At 37.5% G+C, this 20,826-nt stretch overlaps 1 pseudogene; it reads right to left on the reverse strand.

Annotated features, from left to right (window-relative positions):
* Positions 1 to 3,411: 3,411 nt before the first annotated feature.
* LOC114090610 (10 kDa heat shock protein, mitochondrial pseudogene) overlaps positions 3,412 to 20,826 on the reverse strand; it is a 47,693-nt pseudogene continuing 30,278 nt past the window's right edge.

Here is a 20,826-nt window from a genome sequence, read left to right on the forward strand (position 1 = left end):
AGGCTTCTTGGATGGTAGCAACTAATGCCAATGTCACAGACCCTGATCTTAGCTGAGCATAATAAGTGAAGGCAAATATTTCAATTAAGGTGGGAACCTATTATCAACATACGAATTGAAGATTGACTGAAAGAAGCCAAAGCCATATTAGGAAAAGGAAAGGACTTATGAGAGGTGAAGTGTGAGGAAAGAGATAAGAGTGGGGGATGCAGACAGTTTTCCCTCAGAATTCAAAGGACAATAGTTCCAGGACTCCCACCAACTTCAGAATCTACAGATGCTAAAGTTTCTTGTATAAAATAATGTAGTGTCGGCAGACATCCTCTTGTATACTGTAATCATCTCTAGAGTGCTGACAATATCTTAATGCAATGTAAATGCTACACAAATAGTTGTTACACAGTGTTGTGAAGGGAATAATGGCAAGAAAAAAGTCTGTATATGTTCAATACAGTTTTTTACTATGCACTGAACCCAGGGGGGGCTTGATCTCCGAGCCACATCCCCAGCCCTTTTATATTTTATTTAAATATAGGATCTCACTGAGTTGCATAGGGCCTTGCTAAATTGCTGAAGCTGACCTTGAACTCATGATCCTCCTGCCTCAGCCTACTGAGCCGCTGGGATTATAGGTGTGTGCCACTGCATCTGGCACAATACAGTTTTTTCTTTGAATATTTTTGATCCAAGGTTGATGGAATCCATGGATGAAGAACCTGCAGATACAAAAGGCTGATTGAACACACTTTTGCAAGAGGAACAAGGAAGAGGAAAGTTTTCCAGAGAGAGGTCAGGGTATTATTAAAAAGAGTAAGAAGTGTGTCCTTAATATTTGTGAGAGTGGCTTCACTAAACCTCTTCTAGTTGCAAATAACAGAAGCAAATCTTTAACTAATGCAAGCAAAAACCTGGAATCATTTAATAGAGAATAGAACCAAAAACTTGAATGCTGATTTAAAAAAAAAAAAAAAAAAAAAAAGCCCAAGAAGCTTCTGTGTGAGTGTGTGTGTTTGTATATTTTTACATTTGAGTAACTTTCAGAAATGACTGACAAACATATTTAAGTCCAAATGTCAAACTTCATGGAGATAGACTCAGAGTGTTTTTTTGTTTGTTTGTTTGTTTTGGTGCTGGGGATTGAACCCAGGATCTTGTACATGCAAGGCAAGCACTCTATCAACTGAGCTATATCCCCAGCCCCAGAGTATCCTCTTCTACTTGATTCTTCCACTAGTTTGAGCAGTTTGGCTGGAAGATCTTGTCTAATGGGGCAGGAACAACAAAATGCCAAGAAATCATTGAGAGATGGGAAGAGATTTAAAATGTGCTGAATTTTGGGGCCCAAATGAATATACCATCTTCACTAAACAAAGATTTACAATACAAGAGGATATAACTACATACCTAAAGAGATCCTTTGTATAAAGCCAAGCCAAACCAAAATCAAACTGAGGCCACCATGAGCAACTCCATGGGACTTCTAATACAAACAGGGCTGTTTCATCTTGTGTCAGAGAAGAATAATAAAGTCTTATTGCTAAACTAAGATTCAGGACTGGGGATGTAGCTTAGTGGTACAGCACTTAGTATGCTAGTATGTGCAAGGCCTTGGGTCCAATCCCTAGCATCACACACACACACACAAAATCCAAAATGATATAAAATTCATGGCAGAGATTTCTAAAAACCTCCCAAGTGGTAACATGCAAAAAAGTGAGAAAGAAGGAAATTTGTTTTGCCCACCTTCCATAAGCCCTGTCCCCTGCGGGTAGTGATGCCTCCTGTGAGATTAAAGTGGATATGTTAGGGATAACTTTGTAGATATTTCCTATGTTGGTATAGGATACATTGTGTCCAAAGGAAGCACTGAGAGCATAAAACTTCCAGTTTCTCCCCACACCTCTCTCCTAGCATATTGGAAGGCAATAATAGTAACTAGGCAAACTTATTTTGCATACACTATATACATGTTGTGCTTTACATGTAGACATGCATTCATTTGTCACAAAAACCTTGTGATGTAAGTACTATTATTATCTCTAACTTACAAGTGAAAAACATTATTGCTTGCTGATTTTCCATTCCAAATTACATGTACTGCCTGGAACCAAGTAGAGAGTCTCCTTTGGAAAAGAAATGCCTAAGATTTTGTTCCACCTATAAGATCATACTCCCTAGGACACTAATTTTAATCATGAACCACCTTCTAAAATTGAATCATTATTCTTAAACTTATTTTTGCTCTCTCTGATTTATGGGGGATATTCCAGAATTTCTACATCTTAATCATCTGACTTCTGAAAAATCTATTAATGTTGGAAACTTTATGTAATTAAGTGCCCAAGCTTTCCAGGATTATAGAGTCACCCATCCCCATGGAAAACTCAGACATCACCCTTAAATACTTGCAAGAATTCTTAAGAATTTATAATTCCCAATTCTCTTCACCAGTTATCCCCTTTGCTCTGGTCAATTGCCATGTTTTATTTTATGATTTCTTTTTCCCATTTTCCCACTTACTCATATATTCAGACCCCAAGTATTTAATAAAAGTGTATCCCAAATATCCTGACCACACAAGGGAAATGGAAGCAAAATAAAGAAAAGCCTGAAGCTTATTACCAGATATCACTGCTCTATTGTCCATTATTTTTGCCCTTTCAGGTGAGTTCCTTTATTGTTCTTAAACTCAGGTCAGTATAGTTGAGAACTCCTACCTTAAAATTGTAAGAACTCTTGAGGCCGTGGTTAGCTCAGTGGTAGAGTGCTTGCCTAGCATGTGTGAGGCATTGGGTTTGATCCTCAGCATCACATAAAAATAAATAAATAAAATGAAGGCATTGTGTCCTTCTACAACTAAAAAAAAATTTTTAATGTAAGAACTCTTAAATTATAAGACCTCTCCTAAATTCTAGGACATATCCAAATATTTTCAGGATTTGCCAAAAATGATGAGCTCAAGTAGGTAAACTCTTTTGAAAATTTTCTTCTCCAAAATTAAGATGCAGGATCTTATTGGCCAACTGACCCAAATTTTACCATTTCCAAAGTGATATGTCATTTAGTCAAGTGGCCCATGGCAGTACTTTCCCCAAAGCTTACAGCTATATAGATTCCAGAAGGATTAAGAACACAGCCTATTGCAAAAATGAGAAATGGCACAAGTGTTGAGGTTATAGTTTTTCTTAGAGCCCATGCTAATTCCCATGCAGAGGAATTGGAAAAGGATATTTCTTCCTTCCAAAGCTAATGCTTTTTTCTCCCCTCTGTTAATATTTGTAATTTTTTTAGATTAGATTATCATCCAGTAAATATAGAAGAGAGACATGGAAATTATTTACATGATGAAAGACTTCAGAACTTTAGTGGAATGGATAGCTTCACACAATGCCATTTTAGTAGTGATTTATTTCACTCTACAGATTTTCCAAGAATGTCCCCATCTCTAAAGAAACAATCCTTTGGTGCCTCCATGTTTGGGCAGAAGAGCTTCATCTCCCACTGTTGCACTTATTATTTGGATCTCCCTTCCCTTTCCTTTAGAGCCTGATCCCACAGCTAATCATTGTAGCTTACAGTACTTTTCCTCCAAATTTTTCTGGAAGCATAATGCCTCCTTTGGTTACGGTTTAGCTGCACTCCTTCCAACCAATACATGTTCAAAGAGTGAAAGAAACTTGCCAAATGCTCATCCTGTCTTGACTCTCCTCACCACTGCAAGGAGACACCTATGTTGATAATTTTTAACAGGCATTTATGTTTCATTTCACAATATGATGGATGAAGTGATACGAGTTATATATGCACATCAAAGATGTTAGATAGCAGTAAAAGTTCTATAAGAAAGTTGAGAATTTTCTTAGAAGCCAGAAAAGATAAGAAAGTCTGAATCCATAGGGATAGGTAAAGGATGACTGATCCTGGCCCCTGAGATGTTTGTTGATTTCTGGTGGCCTAAAGTTAGACTTTTTATTTACCAAGTGGGGAATGGAAGACAAATCTTAACAAGCAGGTTATTGAAGTTTCTCCCATGAACTGGGACAATAAACCTATCCAGACAAACAGTGGAATGCATGCACCAAAGTTTTTTTAAAAAAGAAGTAAAACTCTAAAAATATCATCATCTTTCTGCACCTTTTCCCTTCCTCTGCCTTTCTAATTAATCTCAGCACAAGTTCTTCACCCATTGGCTCCTGCCCCCACCCCCACCTCCACCCTGGCAAAAAAAGCAGCCCAAGCTAAGGTATTTTGACTGAGATAAAAAGTATTCGAGCAGCTTGTCCTTGTCTGGTAGAAGCCTGATCATTTGATAGGCCTTCTGGAGCCTGCACTGCCCCAGCTTCTCCTCCTTGCTACAAATTCAAGCTGCCCAGCACACCTTTATTGCTCTGAACTCAGCTATCCCTCCCTAGTCCAGACCCTCAGCCCAGAACTCTTAATATTTACTCTTCCTAACAGTGCTCCCTGACTCTAAAACTGGAGACTTTCTGTGATACTTATGGTAGTTCTTTTCAAAGTGGATTAACAAAATGAAACAGTATGGGGATATATGCCCCAGATAAACTCATGTGTTATTTGGGATTCTTTAAATTGCAAGTGACAGGAACTCAGTTTGGAGTAGCTTAGGAATGGGAGAAGTTACTGCAAAGAAGATCTGGCAGAAGGAGAAGACTGCTCTGATGGATCTCAGGATATCTGGAAAGAGGAACCTCAATGCCAAGGAGATTCTCTTCTACTATTGCTTCTAATACACACACCTGCACATGAATGCACACTGTTGTGGTTTAGATCTGGAATGTTCCCCAAAGGCTCATGTGTTGGTGGCTTGGTCCCCAGTGCAGAAATGTTCAGAGGTGAGGCTTCTGGGAAGTGACTGGATTATGAGGGCTCTTGATCTCATCAGTGGATTAATAACTTGATAACATTATTGGAAGGTGGTGGAAATGTCAGGAGGTAGGGCCTAATTGGAAGAAGGTCACTGGGAGCAAGCCCTGCAAGAGTAGATCTTGCAAGGGCCTCTTTCTCTCTTTCCCAGTCTATTTTGTGGCTGCCATGAGCTGAGCAGCTTTCTTCCACCATGCCCTTCACCCTGATGTTTGTGCCTTGAAGCCAGTCAAGCACGGACTGAAAGCTCCTCCAAAGCCAGGAGACAAATCTTTCCTCTTTTAAGTTGTTTTTCTCATGTATTTTGTCCCAGTTTTGAAAAGCTGACTCCTCTCTCTCTCTCTCTCTCTCTCTCTCTCTCTCTCTCACACACACACACACACACACACACACCCACACACCTACCTCTGCTTCTCTGCTTCTCTGTGTGTCACCTCTGCTCTCTCCTCCTGGGAACTGCCTTCTTTTGCTCAACAGTGACCACGGTCACTCTTGGCTTCCAGACTCGTATGTTTCCAGATTACCTACCTTTTCCATTACCCTAAAGGAACTGCCATTGTTCCCTTAGTTTCAAATATAAATACTCCAAGCCCCCAACAAAAAGGACTCTCAGAAGACTCAGGGAAGTAAGAATCTCTCAGAAGATTCAGGTTCCAAGTTCCTCCCAAAAGAACATTATTAAAAGAACATTTCTTAGCAGAAAAAGATAGGGGTGGAGAAGGGATGGATTCAAGCAAATAAAACAGTAGCTATTCATTTTGATATTCAGAATATATTTCCTGTCTGATTATCACACAATTCCTGAGTACTAACTACCTGCTGGATTTCCCATCTCTATATTCACACCCCCACTCCCACCCCTACAGAATCTGGCTTATAATTAGGCTTGTAAATCTTTAGATTCCAGTTGAACCCTTGGCTACTTCTCCAGAGCCTGATGCAGTCTCTACAGCACTGCTTCTCTCAGGTGTGTGTGTGTGTGTGTGTGTGTGTGTGTGTGTGTGTGTGTGTGTTCTGGAAGATCCTACCTCGGCTCTATCTTGGATCCTATTCTGAAAAACTCACCTACCTAAGACATCTTCTCAAAACACTATTTCTTATCACTGAATCACCAGAAGATCACATTAAAAGTTGGTGTGATGTTCTTCAGTGGCAGTAATAACAGTTGCTTTTTACTGAGTTACTATTCCATGGCAGATGACTTAGGTAGGTGAGCTCCTCAGAAGCAGACCCAAAACAAAGATCTGAGCACAAGTAATTGATTTGGTAAGTGATTCTAAGAAGGATCATAAGCGATGGGGAAGTGAGACAGAGAAGGGAAGAAAGCCTATACAGGATGTGTTAATGTGCAGGGTACAGGTGTAGAATTGGGACTGGATCCCACTGGGATCTCTGTGAGATGGTATGGAACACATCTCAGTGTGGTTCAACCCAAGAGTCAAGGAAGTTGGATATTCTCCAACTCCTTCCCATCACTGGTTAAATGCATCCCTGAGAGCATTAGCCTTCCATGCCAGCCTTCCCTCTGTCCAGAGAGCCTTGAGGCACAGATCCCTGCAGTGAGAAGCTATTGGCATATAAGGGAACATAAGGACCAATGGGATGTGGATGATGTCTCACCAGGATCCTGATACCTTAGGCATTAGGCATTTGTTGCCTCTACTTTATGATGATGATCTGAAAGGACAAGATAAGAACCCCAAAGGTCACAGAGCAAGCAATTGTCCAACCCAAGAGCCAAAAGTTGAATTCATATCTGCTTCTCACATTCATCATTACTTTTCTTCTGACATGCCTCTTTCCCCACTCAAAAGGGATATGCTGAGAGAGCAAATTTCAGGTTATAGTTGACCTGGAAAGGGGGAAGCCTGGGAGGGGAAGTGGTGATGGTAGCACAGAAAAAAAAAAAAAGACTATCACTGAGGTCCAGAGCCTGAAGGAGGAATGGGAAAAGCATTCCAGTCTTGAATGTAGCTGGTACTAAATGCTGAGGATGTCTGAATAAAGGAACAAATGAATAACGGTCACAGATGCTTGGGCAAACTCAAGACATCTACATTATACTACGCTTGGTAACACTAAGGTGGATCAAATACAATGACATTTCTATAGCAATTCATTTATTTGGCAGGAACAACCAAATAAACCAAGAGTATACACTGGCTTTTCACATTAACAAATATTGAAAATTTGTGTCAGTGTGTTTTAAAAGTCATTTTATTTGAAAATTTAAAAATCAGAAGTAAAAAATGGAGAGAATAGCTGAATAGTAGAGTTAATTTACATACACCCATCATCTACCTTTAACATTGATTAAAATTTTTCCATATTTGTACCTTTCTATTGGTTGAGATAATTTCAAGCCGACATCAGATATCATTATTTTATCCATAAGTACTTTCACAAGCATCTCTAAAAATACATTTTCTTAAAACAATATCTTCATCATAACTAATAGAATGAATAATTGCTCAATATTATCTCATACTAAACCACATTTAAATTACTCTAATTGCCTTAAAAGTTTCTCTTTCCTGGTGATTTGTATGAATAAGTATCAGAAACAGGTCCACACATTGCATTTGTTTGTTATGACTCCAGTTATTTAAACTTATAATTGCTTCCCCCATTCTTTTTATGCCATTGTCATTTAAGGAGACAAGATCAGTTTTCCTAGGGGCTGGGGATATAGCTCACTGGGGATATAGCCAAGCATGCACAAGGCCCTGGGTTCAATCCCTGGTCCCACAAAAAAGATCAGTTGCCCTGTAGAATATGGAGAAACTTCCCAAATTCTGACTATGTTATATCAACATGCTTTTATCACAGAGACATCCACTGACCTAGGCTTTCCATTGTGACTTCTTGGTATAGCCACAGAAATCTCAGCCACATGTTTCTGCAGCCTTATGCAAGCCCCAGGTTGATAGATGATAGCAGGAAGGACAGAACTAAAGTAGATGCAACTACAACTAAGACCTAAGTGTGTTTTGTTTACATTTATGTCTGCATTCAGCACCTTTTTATTGGAGAAGATCAAAAGAGATTTGCACAAGGACAGAGTCATGGCTGGAGCTTTGGGGGAAAGCCTGCTTCTCCATAATACAGTAATGCAATTTTCATCTTTATTTGGAGTTTGAGAAATGCTACTTTTTAAGGTCCCAAGAGTCAATAAACTTAAGAGATACCAAAATGACTTAAAGATGCATCCATATTAGACATTTTAAAACACTCCCATAATTGGGGCTTCTAAGCTTCTAGTGGAATGACATAATCTATTTTTCCAACTTAGTCTAAGATAACTCAGCTCAGCCTCTCTGAATCTAAAGGAAAGGGCTTTCCTGCCTTCAAAATCTCACTCCACTAGGTATCCAGGTCCTCACTCACTTTTCAACAGGTTTATGTGCTCTGGTGTTGAGAGAGAGCCTATCCACGGTTGGTTACAAAGCATCCCTTGATAAGATGCTTGGTGTTAATGAGTTGAATGTCTCTCTGGACCCTGAGATACTAATGCACAACAAAAGTCCCTGGTGAAAAATTTAGCATACTATAGTAACACAGCCATCAATGTTTAAAGCAGCTCAATTCACAATAGCTAAACTGTGGAAGCAACCTAGATGCCCTTCAATAGATGAATGATAAAGAAACTGTGGTATATATACACAATGGAATATTACTCACCATTAAAAGAGAATAAAATTATGGCATTTGCAGGTAAATGGATAGAGTTGGAGAATATCATGCTAAGCAAAGTAAGCCAATTCCAAAAAAAAAGAAAAAAAAGAAAAAGAAAAAAGAAAATCCAAAGGCCAAATGTTCTCTCTGATAAGTAGATGCTGATCCATAATGGTGGGGGGTGGGGGGGAACATGGGGAAAATGGAGGAACTTTGATGGGGCAAAGGGAAGGGAGGGATGGGGGGGTCCACAGGGGCAGGAAAGATGGTGGGATGAGGTGGACATCATTACCCTAAGTACATGTATGACTGCACATACGGTGTGATGCTACATTGCATTGTGTACAACCATATAAATGTAAAGTTGTGGTGTAATTGTGTACAATGAATCAAAATGCATTCTTCTGTCATATATACCTAATTAAATTTAAAAAAAATAAAAACAGAAACTAGTATGAAAGCATTACAAGTCCCTGAACTTGTACATCTTAATGTCCCTCTTGTTTAACAAAGGACATCCACCAAGTCCCCATCCTGATTGATCCAGCTGTATCTCACAGCTCTCTCTCTCTTGTCTCATGACTTGTTGCCTCTGGAATGATGTTGCCAAGAGGTGAGGCCTCAGAGCTTGGGACCTGACTCACAGGCTTCTCTCCAACACCCCTAGTCTGGAGAAAGTCCCTTAGTCTAGAGTGTGAGGGTAAAACCCATTTTCCTTACTGCTTGCCTAACACATTGTGTCCACACCACTTAATTTTCCCTTTTCCTTCAGTGTTCTAATCCCCAATATGAACTACTCTCTAATTGCAAAAGTCTTTAAAAACTCTTTAAACTAAAACTCCCCAAATAGCCTTATTCTTCTTCCCTCAAAAATGGAGGAATTTACATTTTGATTCATTTTAATGTAGAAAAAAAAAGGAAGGAAACATTTTCATGTGAAAGTAAATCTGAAAAATCTCTGTCTATCCACACATTCCCTGTGCTTTTCTTCCTGTTTCTTGCCAAGGAAAGTTAGGGCTATAATCCCTACCCTGGTGATTTGGGCAGAGGCTAACTGCTCCCTTGGAAAACATCTCATGAGCTTTGAATCAACTCACTGTAGCCACAATTTCACCATGCTCCTTTGGGAGGAAAATTTTACCTTCCCCCATCCAAGTTAAGAAAGCACAATCTTATTCACTATACCTAAGTTTGTGAAGTTATCTTGTTTTGTCTTTTACCCAAAATTAGAAATATGGTGTAACTTTGCTGTAAGTCTTTAAGTTTTCTGTGATTGCTTTTCTACTTGTCAAAATGAAAGAATTATATCCACCAATTTAAAATTATTGTTTCCTGCTCTAAAATAATGTATCTGGAGCCCTGCCAACATCCACAGAACACAGGCAGGCCCAGGACAGCCCTGCCAAAATGCAGCACGGAACCCGCACTGGATCCAATCTGCATCTTGAATACATTGCTAAACACCACTGCCTGGCACCCCCACCCAACCTGACACTCCATTGCTGAAATCAGCTGCCTCCATCTTGGGACACTACTGTCGCCATCTTTAGTTGTGGCAACTCCCAGCTTGGAATACTGGCTTTGCAGGACAGGTATTGGAACCCTGAAGGGGCACTGTAAACCTAAAGCTTAAAAAACAGTAACACCGTGGATCCTCAGTGCTAGAAGGAAAGACACACAAACAGCATGAAAAAACAAGGGAAAAAAGGTGCCCCCCAAAATCAAGATACTACATTATTAGAATCCATGGCTAGCACAAAGGAGTTCAGGATGAACATAATTAAAATGTTCTGTGACTTAAAAGATGATGTAAGAGAACAAATACAGGCAGCAAAAGATCATTTTGATAAAGAGCTACATAAGCAAATATAGGAAGCAAAAAATTACTTCAATAAGGAGATGAAGGTTCTGAAAACAAACAAACAAACATAAACCCTTGAAAAGAAACAATAAACCAAATTAAAAGCTCAATAGAAATCACTACCAACAGATTAGACCACTTGGAAGGCGGGGCCTCAGACAATGAAGACAAACCATATAATCTTGAAAATAATGTAGATCACACAATGAAGATGGTAAGAAACCATGAACAGAACATTCAAGAAATATGGGATAACAGTAAAAGACCAAATTTAAGAGTTATTGGGATAGAGGAAGGCATAGAGTTCCAAACCAAATGATTGAGCAATCTATTCAATGAAATAAATTCAGAAAATTTTTCAAACATGAAGAATGAATTACAGGATGCCAAACGTACAAAATCACAACAGATCCACATGAAGTCACATTATAATGAAAATGCCTAGCAAACAAAATAAGGAGAGAATCTTAAAAGCCACCAGAGAAAGGAATCAGATTACACATAGAAGGAAGCAATTAGGGTATCAGCAGATTTTTCAACCCAGGCCCTGAAAGTTAGAAGAAATTGGAAAAATATATATCAAGCTCTGAAAAAAAATGGATGTCAATCAATAATCTTATATCCAGCAAAATTAAGCTTTATATTTGATGATGAAATAATAACCTACCATTATAAACAAAAGTTAAAAGAATTTATAACTAGAAAGCCTGCACTACAGAACATCCTCAGCAAAATATTCCATGAGGAGAAATTGAAAACAACAATGAAAATCAGCAGAGGGAGATATTACACTAAAGGGAAAACTAATCTAAGGAGAAACCAAATCAGTTAAATACCAAAAATAAAGAAGAATGGCTGGAAAAACAAATCATGTCTCAATAATAAACCTGAATGTTAATGGCTTAAACTCACCAATCAAAACACATTGACTGGCAGATTGGATTTAAAATTAAAAAAGACCCAATAATATGCTGCCTCCAAGAGACTCATCTCACAGGAAAAGACATCCACAGACTAAAGGTGAAACACTGGGAAAAAACATACCACTCACATGGACTACAGAAACAAGCTGGGATTTCCATCCTCATATCAAATAAAGTAGACTTAAAGCTAAAGTTAATCAAAAGGGATAAACAAAAGCATTTCATATGCTCAAGGGAACCACTTTTCAACAAGACAAACAATTATAAATATATATGCCCCAAACAATGGAGCATCTATGTTCACCAAACAAACTCTTCTCAAGTTCAAGAGTCAAATTGACTACAAACAATAATTCTGGGTGACTTCAATACACCTCTTTTACCACTGGATATATCTTCCAAACAAAAGCTGAATAAAGAAACTATAGTACTCAATAAAACAATCAATAACTTAGACTTCACTGACATATACAGGATATGTCATCCATCAACGCGCAAATACACTTTCATCTCAGCAGCGCATGGATCCTTTTCTAAAATAGACATAATATTATGCCACAAAGTAACTCAAAGCAAATATGAAAAACTAGAGCTACTACCATGCATTCTATCAGATCATACTGGAATGAAATTAGAAATCAATGATAAAATAAAAAATAGAAGCTACTCCAACATATGGAAACTAAATAATATGCTATTGAATAAATAATGGGTTGCAAAAGACATCCAGGAGGAGATTAAAAAATTCTTAGAGGTAAATGAGAACACTGATACAACATAACAAAATCTCTGGGACACTATGAAGGCAGAACTAAGAGGAAAGTTCATTGCATGGAGTTCATTCCTTAAAAGAAGAAAAAGTCAACAAATAAATGACCTAACATTACATCTCAAAGCCATAGAAAAATAAGATCAAATCAACACCAAAAGCAGAAGACAACAAATAATTAAAATCAGAGCTGAAATCAATGATATTGAAACAAAAGAAACAATTGAAAAAATCGACAAACCAAAAAGTTGGTTCTTTGAAAAATTAAATAAAATTGACAAACCCTTAGCCATACTAACAAAGGAGAGAGAAAACTCAATATCCATGATGAAAAGGGAAATATTATGACAAACATACAGAAATACAGATGATAATTAGAAATTATTTTGAAAACTTGTACTCCAATAAAATACAAAATATTGAAGGCATCGACAAATTTCTAGAGTCAGATGATTTACCCAAACTGAACCAGGATGATATACACATTTTAAACAGATCAATTTCAAGCAATGACATAGATGACACCATCAGAAGCCTACCAAAAAGAAAAGGATGAAAAGGATACACAGCCAAGTTCTACAAGACCTATAAAGAAGAACTAACACCAATACTTAAATTATTTTATGAAATAGAAAGTAAGAAAGACTTCCAAACTCATTCTATGGGGTCAATATCAGCCTGATTCCAAAACCAGGCAATGACACATCAAAGAAAGAAAACTTCAGACCATTATCTCTAATGAACATAGATGCAAAAATTCTCAATAAAATTCTGGCAAATAGAATACAAAACCACATCAAAAAGATTGTGCACCTCGATCAAGTGGGGTTCATTCCAGGGATGCAAGGTTGGTTCAACATATGGAAATCAATAAATATAATTCATCACATCAATAGACTTAATGATAAGAACCATATGATCATCTCTATAGACACAGAAAAAGTATTTGACAAAATACAGCACCACTTCATGTTCAAAACACTAGAAAAACTAAGGATAACAGGAGCATATCTCAACATCAAAAAAACTATCTATGATAAGCCCCAGGCCAACATCATTCTAAATGGAGAAAAAATGAAAGCATTCACTCTAAACACTGGAACAAGACAGGGATTCCCTCTTTCACCACTTCTATTTAACATAGTTCTTGAATTGCTAGCCAGAGCAATTAGACAGATGAAAGAAACTAAAGAGACATGGATAGTAAAAGAAGAACTCAAAAGGCACTATTTTCTGACAATATGATTCTATACATGGAAGATCCCAAAAATTCCACTAGAAAACTTTTAGAACTGGTAAATCAATTCAGCAAACTAGCAGGATATAAACTCAACACCCATAAATCAAAGGCATTTCTGTATATCAGTAGCAAATCCTCTGAAAGGGAAATGAGGAAAACAACCCCATTTACGATAGCCTCAAATAAAATAAAATAGTTGAGAATCAACAAAAGAAGTGAAAGACCTGTACAGTGAAAACTACAGAATACTAAAGAAAGAAATTAAAGAAGACTTTAGAAGATGTAAAGAGCTACCTTACTCTTGGATAGGGGAATTAATATCATCAAAATGACCACACTACCAAAAGCACTATATAGATTTCATGCAATTCTAATCAAAACCCCAATGACATTCCTCATAGAAATATAAAAAGCAGTAATGAAATTCATCTGGAAAAATAAGAGACCCAGAATAGCTAAAGCAATCCTTAGCAAGAAGAATAAAGCAGGTGACAGCACTGTACCAGAGCTTAAACTATCCTACAGAGCTATAGTAACAAAAACAGCATGGTATTGGCACCAAAATAGACTGATAAACCAATGGTACAGAATAGAGGATACAAAGAATCACCCTCATGAGTGTTATCTTGTATTTGATAAAGGTTCCAAAAACATATATTGGAGAAAAGATAGCCTCTTCAACAAATGGTGTTGGGAAAACTGGAAATCTATATGCAACAAAATCAAATTAAACTCCTACCTCTCACCATGTACAAAATTCAACTCAAAGTGGATTAAGAACCTAGGAATTAAACCAGAGACCCTGCACCTAATAGAAGAAACAGTAGGCCCTAATCTCCATCATGTTGGATTAGGCCCAGACTTCCTTAATAAGACACCTATAGAGCAAGAATTAAAATCAAAAATCAATAAATGGGATGGATTCAACTCAAAAGCTTCTTCTCAGAAAAAAAAAAAAACAATCAGTGAAGTAAATATAGAGCCTACAGAATGGGAGCGAATTTTTACCACATGCACATCAGATAGCACACTCATCTCTAGGATATATAAAGAACTCAAAAGTCTTAACACAAAAAAAATCCAATCAATAAATGGGCCAAGGAACTGAACAGATGCTTCTCAGAAGATGATATACAATCAATCAACAAATATATTTTAAAAAATGTTCAACATCTCGAGCAATTAGAGAAATGCAAATCAAAACTGCTCTAAGATTTCATCTCATTCCAGTCAGAATGGCAGCTATTAAGAATACAAACAACAATAAGTGTTGGCAAGAATGTGGGGTAAAAGGCACACTCTTACATTGCTGGTGGGACTGCAAATTGTTGCAACCAATCTGGAAAGAAGTATGGAGAATCCTTGGAAAACTTGGAATGGAACCATCATTTGACTCAGCTATTCCACTCCTCAGTTTATACACAAAGGACTTAAAAACAGCTTACTACAGTGACACAGCCACATCAATATTTATAGCAGTTCAATTTACAATAGCTAAATTGTGAATCCAACCTAGAAACTCTTCAGTAGATGAATGGATAAAGAAAATGTGATATATATATATATATATATATATATATATATATATACACACACACACACATATATACACATACATACATACATACATACATACATACACAATTGAATATTATTCAGCATTGAAAGAGAATAAAATCATGGTGTTTTCACATAAATGGATGGAGCTGGAGAATACAATGCTAAGTGAAGTAAGCCAATCCCCAAAAACCAAATGCTGAAAAAGGAGGCTGATTCATAATGGGGATGGAGGGGAGCATGGGAGGAACAGAGGAACTCTAGATAGCGCAAAGGTTAGGGAGGAGAAGGAATGGGATGCGGTAGGAAAGACGATGGAATGAGACCGATATCATTACCCTATGTACATGGATGAAAACATGAATGTTGTGATTCTACTTTGTGTTTAACCAGAGACATGAAAAATTGTGCTCTATTTGTGTAATAGGAATTGAATTGTACTCTGCGGTCATATATAACTAAGAGGAATAAATAAAATTTAAAAATTTTTTAAAATAAAAAAAATCTATCTGTGCTATATTAAATAGCTCATGCCACTTGTCCTGGAACTACACAAAAGGCAACCTCTACAATGTGTGTGCAAACACATGCACATACAAACATATATGCACATACATGCACACACACACACAGAGCTCCTGACAAAAAGTAAAATATAACATATTTAATCCTCATAAATTTGCTATTTTTCTAACAGTTTGATTTGGTTTTTGAAAATTATGAACTCTTAACACCCAAAGACTTTCATAACCCTATAAGGTATTAAAGTAATTGGAAAGAAACTTGCCAAAAGTCAGACAAAATCACTCCCTGTGGAAGAAGCTTCATTAAAAGCATGAATTTGAGTTAATCTCTAGGTAATAATTAGAAATTATGCATGTCTTTTAGTTTGACTAATTTCATAGGCTTATCATTGCTGGCACATTTTATAATTTAATTCAAACTTGTCCCATAACCCTACTATACCAAACAAATACTTCATCAGAGAATTACACCTTTACAAACCCCACAGTGCTTCAATAATGGTCCTTCTTAAGTAAGTGAGAGAATTGTAGAATGCCCGTATTGACTCATCTCCATACAGAACAAGTTGTTTACTGGGTTACTGATTTTCTTGAAACACAATAAGACTTCATTATATGAATTACTGCCTAAACATCAATCTTAGAAATAAGCTCCACTGGGCATTATTTATGAATGTTGAGGTCTTAAATGATTCAAATACAGCTTTGCTCACATCCCTGATAATTGTCACCACCAAAGAGAACACTTTTAGAGAACAAGATGTTAAATTATGTTCTGAAGAATTTATAAAATAAAATCTGTGTTGCTTTCTTCCACAAATTTCTTAATGAATCATTACAGACTTCTAATGACCTCATCAGGAAACTTCTGTTTGAGGTGAGGTGTGAACTTAGGGACAAATTATAGTGATATGTGGCATAATATTTGAAAAATACAGAAAACACCGTTCTATTGCCCCATTCTAAAGGCTTAATGAATGTCAGGAAATGTTTCAAAGCACAATTTATATCATCCTCTGAAAGCATGGAAGAAAAATGTCCCTTTCTCCACTCCATGTACACTTGAACTCCCCTTGTAAATCTTAGTAGAAGCTGTACTGCATATACTCAATGTACATTTATGTATTTGCAAATCTGGATTAGATAAGGGGATTGACACAGAGAACAAATTCAGGCAAAAGTGGTGATCCAGTTGTTTAAAAGGCAGTACTTATGAATAATTATTCATATGCCAGCTGGAATTAAGTAGGTTCTATTAGCAGATGAGGAATTCAATAGGTTCCATATGTCAGATGATGAAACCGAGGCAAAGGGAAACCAAGTAACTTCCCAAAGGCCACATTCATCAAACAGGCTCTAATACATGATGAATCACCATGCTCACCTTCAGTCATGCAATAGAGAAACCATGGTCACTTGGGCCAGGGGGTGGCAAGAGAGATGGAGAGAGATTGAGAGACTGAAGATAGGTTTATGTTTACTTCATTTGCAGGAGCAACATTTGGAAACAATGTAAAATTTCCAAATTAGGGGTTTTATTTCATAAGTTTTAGTATTCCTATATAAAAGAACAACGTATAGCTACTCAGAATCATTTTTCCAATCACTTTAACAACAAGTATGAAAGGTATTGTTTATTTTTGACTAAGACTTCCATGTATAAAATACACATTTTGGATTATTTCAATTTTGATAAATGTGCACATGCATGCATGTGTCTACATTTTAAAAATATACTAGAAAGAAAGTCACACAAAATGGGGTAATACTGAGATGCATGGCTAGGAGCTGGCAATCTGCATGGCTTATATTTTCTGTTTTTTATCTTTCTTTATTTTCCAGTTATTTCTACAAGAGAAGGCCTTGTTTCCATAATGAGAACAAAAGTGTTTGGGGAATAAAAAGGATAACCAAACCACAGTTCAATCATGAGAACTAAAAATAACAGTGGATATTTGGGACACGTGTGGACAGGATGAGAGCAAGACCATAGGATTCATGCCAGGTCATGAATCCTGCAGCTACAGGATCCTCAGGGTGTCTACCTGGCATGGTCAGTGCTGCTCTGGGCTCCAGGTGAAACTGGACTTGCAGCAAAGTAATCTTCAGCACCTGCACCCAGAAAGCACTGCAAGCCACAGTGACAGAAACAGAAGATAAGGCACACAGGGCCCCATAGAGGACCAAGAAGTTTGTGCATTAAAAATGGGGGCAGGAGAAGACAAGGAGAGAAGGGAGCAAGAAAGGACAGGGACTGGAGTAGATAATTCAAAGCCTTGTCATTTATTTCTCTCCTGGCTAGAGAGCCTTTATCATATTTGCAAAAAGCTACAATATGCACTAGTTGCAGTCAAGACCAGCAAGATGAGCCAAAGGCACAGATGGAGGCTCTTTGGAATCCAAAGTCATCAAAGGTAAAGGCCCAAAGTTGGAAGAAACTATTAGAGGAAGGAGTCATGAAGGTTGGGTAGGATCTATACTGAAAAGATGGGCAGAAGAGAAAGCAATTTAGCACTGCAGTGAAGAGCAATTTAAAAATTGAAGCTCAAGGTGAGATCTAAATAGATTTTTAAAAATCCAAACTATTGAGAAAGCAATATTTTTAGTCTGAGAAACTCTGAGATGTTGCCACTGAAGGTATGGACACATTAGCACAAAGATGATTACATTAAAATATCACTATCCATAGATGCTCTCTCTTCAAAGGTTTTCCATGTGCTCCTTCCCAAACTATCAGCCCACTGATTAGATTAACTTTTGGGGACTGGTATCAAGTTCAGACTCTCTTTTGCAGCATAATTAGAATTCCAGTAAGACACAGGTGCTACGTAAGGGGCCACATTCTCCAACCTGAGCTCCATTGAGCTACAACCCCACCCACCCCTGGCACCTAGCCAGCCTACTTACTGTGTCCAGAGAACCTAGAAAAACTGATAAAACCTTCGTTCATCATTTCAAAGGTGTTAAGTTGGGACTATGCTCATTTCTCCTGGACTGGATTTGAGCAAAAATTTCTTTCCCCACACAAATGCAATCTCTAGTCAATTTGCATGCTGTTAGCCTGCCTTTTTTTTCTGCAGAGCATTTTATCGCCAAGCACATTCCCATGATTTATTAGCTAGTCCTTCATTAAAAGCCAAAAAGTTTTTATTTCCTCCATGTTTATGGATGATAAAAAGAGCTAGAGATTCGTTAAGTATCTTCCATAAGGTGACCCCACAAGTTTGAAGGACAGAGCTGGGGTTAGAATGTGTGCTCCCTGACTCGCCCCACCTGAGAGGTGCACTAGGCCACACTGCCTCTCTGCACGACAACATAACATGCCGTCAGGGGCAGATGTTGCCTGTCACCCTGACCATCCATCATGCCCATAAGAAGGTGCAATCACAAAGAGTGATTTAAAAAAAAAATAGCTCTCATCCAGGTGGCTAAAATCACTTTACTGAAATAAAGGCTTAGAAATGATTGTTTTTTGAGTAGTGGTCATATTTTAATCCCCACTATCTTCCTCCCTGCTAGCCCCCCACCCAGCATGGATCTGAGACACCTTCCCCTGACATTAGTGACAGGTACTCAAAGAATGAAAAATAAGATCTTCTGAATATTTGTCCAAGCAATTAGGAAAGGGAAACATGGTGAGGAGGAAAAGCCATCTGCTAAATTACAAAAAGCAAGAAACAAGATTAGGGTATGATCCACCACCCCAGATCTTTCAGAGCCACTTCTCAACCCTGCTTCCCCCTCTCTGTCCTCTTCCTTTGTTAAAGAACCATTTATCATGGGTGATTGGGAAATGACTTTAAATGTCACTATGAAAAATATGCCATATAATTGATCTAGAAGAGGACAGCTACTCAACTCTTTTATCATAGCAGTGAGGAAACTGAAAAGCAAATTCCTGAGGATTATATGGTGAGTACCAGATGCATCAGGTCTATGGCAAAGATCCTTTGCCTGTCAGCCTAGGGTCTTTTCTACCACACCCCCCAGATACAACTGTATTATCACAATTCAATCATTCATTCAAGCTCACCTACTATGTCTTAACACAGCCTTTGCCTTCAAAACATTCAGTCTAAAGGACTGACTGCAGTATACCATCTGATAAATAACGTAACAGTTTTCAAATGCTACCATAGATAACTGGGCGAGGGGATAAAATCAGTTTGGGGCTGTCTTAAGAGACCTCTTCTGTTCCTAACAATTTCAAATTACGGGGAAAACATCTCTTGGAGAGATGCACAGGGAAAAGGAATTTAGCACAGTGTGTAAAAGCCCACATCCTAATCATTTGTTCTTTTTGTTTATTTGTTTCATCTATAAAATACTTGAAAATATTTTACCTACAAAAATTCTATTGAATGGATAAATGAGTCAGGTAGAAAGAAGTTTATCAACAATAAATGCTATGTCTATAGAAATAAGGAGAAATAAAATATAAAACTGAAAATATTCAAGAAAATTAAAGGGAAAAACTCCTTTGGCATATATTTTAAAATAGAAAAGTAGGTACACATTATTCATAAAATATTACCAATAATCCATAGAACCATAATATGGAGTGGGGTGGGGGTGGGGGGGATAGAGTGCTTTGTGCTTGAGGCTTACTTTTCTTTCACTTATAATGAAGTTCTCTTGCTTAGCTTCCCCTGTCTGACTTCAAATTTTCTTTCATGGGCATATAAGAACCAGGGTCTGGAGCTTCATCTCCCCACTCTCCTGTGTTAGTTTGAAGACATCTCCATTGTCCTGACACATCCTTAGACTGTTTATGATTACAGTTTTCATAGAGACTGCCTAAGTCTCCTAATTTCCTGCAGGGGAGTTGTGAGTGAGGTGATGAACTTCCCAATTAATGTCAGCACACACATCGGTGACACTCCCCAGGACCACCCACCCAATGGCTTTATTGGCAGAGATAAATGGTGATGATTTGATATTTCTTGTTTTTAAGTATTTAATAATGATTTCTACTGATTATTATTTCCTTTGCAGACATTCAAAATTCACCTTTTTTAAAAAAATGTTTTAGTTGTAGATGGACACAATACCTTTATTTTTATTTATTTATTTTTATGAGGATTGAACCCAGTGTGTCACAAGTACAAGGCAGGCACTCTACCACTGAGCTATAGCCCCATCTCCAAAATTCACCTTTTAAATAATTTATTCTAGCATTTTTCTGGTGATAGAATGAAATTTCATCAGTACTTTCAAACACACACACACACATGCACACACATACACATTTCCTTTATTTAAATTAAGAAAGAGTATTTTTTTCATCTCAAACAAACATTTTTCCTTGACCTTAAAGATTTGCCATGATTCCTAAGATATTCAGTAATTTTTCCAGGATCACCTTTTCAAGTGTTTTCCACTACAGAGAATAT

This window comes from Marmota flaviventris, chromosome 15 (genome assembly GCF_047511675.1).
Source record: "Marmota flaviventris isolate mMarFla1 chromosome 15, mMarFla1.hap1, whole genome shotgun sequence".
Taxonomy (NCBI): domain Eukaryota; kingdom Metazoa; phylum Chordata; class Mammalia; order Rodentia; family Sciuridae; genus Marmota; species Marmota flaviventris.